Raw genomic sequence first — 2861 nt, forward strand, 5'->3', positions numbered from 1 at the left:
TTGGTGGAGGATTCATATTTCTCTGCTGAAAATTAGGCAATGGTTGCCCATTTTACTGATATGGAATTCCTTGTTGCTGTTGTGGCTGAAGATTCTGATTTAGGACTTGATTTTGCTGATTTTCCCATGAAAAGTTGGGATGATTCCTCCAAGTTGGATTATAAGTTTGAAAGTAAGGATTCCCCATTTGTTTGTTTCCATAATTACCAACATATGTAGCTTGCTCTCCATAGTCTACTCCACAGCTGGTAGTTCCTTCTGCATAAGCAACTTGTTGTGAACTTCCAGATGATGATGAACTAACCAACATACTTAAATCTTCCATCTTCTTAGCCAAAACATTTGTAAATGCATCAAACTTTGCATTAATCATGTTGAATGGATCAAGGTCATACATTCCAGCAGCTTGCCTCTTTTGAGTTAGAGCTGGTCCTCTTGGACTACTCCAAAGATGAGTATTCTTTGCAATTTTCTCCAATAGCTCATAAGCTTCATCTTCATGCTTCATAATAAATTCTCCTCCTGTTTGAGCATCAATAATCCCTCTAATTGCAGGAGTAACATTGGTGTAAAAATTCTGATTTATCATCCATTTTGAAATGGCATGATGTGGGCATTGTCTCTCTAATTCCTTCCATCTCATCCATGATTCATAAAGAGTTTCATATTCTCTTGGTCTAAAAGCTGTCATTTGATTCCTCAATTCTTGAGTTTTTCCAGGTGAAAAATATTGTGCAAGAAATGCATCAGTGAGTTGATCCCAATTTGTAATGGAGTTGTGAGGTAAAGAGTCAAGCCAATCCAATGCTCTATCTTTCAAAGAGAATGGGAATAGCTTCAATCTTGTTGCATCATCAGATACTCCAGGTTGTTTTTGCATATCACAAATCATAGCAAACTTCTTCAGATGTATGTGTGGATTTTCAGAAGGATGTCCCCCAAATTGGGAATTTTGAATCATTTGAAGAACCCCAAAATCCATCTTGTAACTATTTGCATCAATTCTTGGTCTTGCTATACTCTCTCTCAAGTCATCAAAACGAGGAAAAGCATGATCCACCATACTTTTCCTAGGTATATTAGCATTTACAACCTCTTCACCTTGAGCTGCATTTTCATTGTTTCGATCATTTCCAGCATTACCACCACCAATTCTAATTCTTTCATCAGCCATGTCTGCTTCAATTTCAGTTTCTCTCAAGGCTTCTTTCCTTTTTCTGGTTTCTTTCTTGTTGGCTTTACAAAATTTCTCAATTTCAGGATCAAACAATAAGGATGTGTCACTTGTGCTTCTAGCTCTTCTCATAAAAGATTAAGAGTACCTAAAAAGAACAAACAAACACAAAATGAAAAGATAACAAAAATAAAACTATAAACAACTAAAATAATCAAGAATTCAATCTTAAACAAACAACTCCCTGGCAACGGCGCCAAAAACTTGATGTGGCCCAACCGCAAGTGCACGGGTCGTACAAGTAATATAGAAAAGATATCGTTCCCATGAGGAGTTGTGTTAATGATTGAATTTTTGATATAAAAATTTGACTAATTTGAACTATTTTTGAAATTAAAGCAATAAATTGATGGATATTGAAGTATGAAATCTATATGTGCAAAATTAATAATCTATTCAACAATGTAATGATTAAACTAAATTTGCATCAAATTAAAACAAGCAAATTGAAATATGGCAAGATTTAAAATGGCAAGCAATTGAATTCAATTAGAAATTAACAATGATAAAAAGGCGATTCCGGAGTTCGGGAGTTCATATTCAAGCTATTTTGAGATTTTTAAATTGGTTATCCAATCTTGTGGAACTTACGGGTTTTAAGGAGATTAATTCTTAAATCCTTTGAATACCCTTTTGAGTGAGACAAAGAGTGCCTTAATCAATCTAATCCTACTTTCGTGGAGTTAAAGTTAATCAAGACCCATTAAGTTCCTTAATTAATCTGTAAATCCTCTTAATCCTTAGTCTATTTCTAGATCTAAGTTAATTAAGTCTAATTTCTTGATTATCTATCACAAAGCTTTCTCCTTTCGGTGCCTCAACCATGGATTAAAAACATCACTTAGTGGGATCCTACACTAAGCATGTCATTGAGCACACAAGAAATGAATAAAACTCATTAAGACCACAAAATATGGATTACCCAATCAAAATCCACAAAATATCTCAAATATTACATCCCAACTCCAGAATCTAATGAAAACTACACACTATCCATAATATTTACAAGATATTCTGAGTTAATATGAAAATAAAACTTTAATCTAAGCTAAGAACTAAGAAACCCAATACAAGAAAGGTAAGAAATATGCAAGAAAAGAAGGAAAATTCCAAATCTGGCTGGAAATGGTGGGAGTGACGTTTTTGACTCTTCAGCTGCTGCTCCTCTTTCTTTCCCTTTTTCCTCTTCCTTTTCTTCCCTCTCTAAAATGGGATAAGGGTCTATTTATAACTTTTTCTGACAAGGAGCCCTAAAATGGTGTGTTTGAGGTGTGATTTTCTGAGGGAATCTTCTGCCAGCTCATCAATGATATCTTTATGGGATTGCATAAGTGGACTGCATAAGTTATGCAATCCCTTATGCAGTTTTCGGCTGGTTTCTGGCTCTCTGTGCGAAACTGCATGAGCAAGGTGCAAGACTGCATAAGTTATGCAGGATTCGGTGAGATTGCATAAGGGAGGCACGAATCTGCATAAGTTATGCGGCAACTTATGCAGATTTATGTAGTTGTTTGGGACATTGTTTCTTCTCCTTATGTAGAACTGCACAACTTATGCGGCAAGTTATGCGCAATTTGGCCAATGCATATTTCAACTTTGAAACTTATTTTTGACATCTTTGGCTGTA

General features: G+C 35.2%; 1 non-coding gene across 1 annotated transcript; it reads left to right on the forward strand.

Moving 5' to 3' along the window:
- The first annotated feature begins 599 nt into the window (after window positions 1-599).
- On the forward strand, window positions 600-706 carry LOC131176413 (small nucleolar RNA R71). Its single transcript, XR_009146499.1, has one exon. It is a non-coding gene; the product is annotated as a small nucleolar RNA R71 (small nucleolar RNA).
- The last annotated feature ends 2155 nt before the right edge of the window (window positions 707-2861 follow it).

Source organism: Hevea brasiliensis, unplaced genomic scaffold (genome assembly GCF_030052815.1).
Source record: "Hevea brasiliensis isolate MT/VB/25A 57/8 unplaced genomic scaffold, ASM3005281v1 Scaf10, whole genome shotgun sequence".
Lineage (NCBI taxonomy): Eukaryota > Viridiplantae > Streptophyta > Magnoliopsida > Malpighiales > Euphorbiaceae > Hevea > Hevea brasiliensis.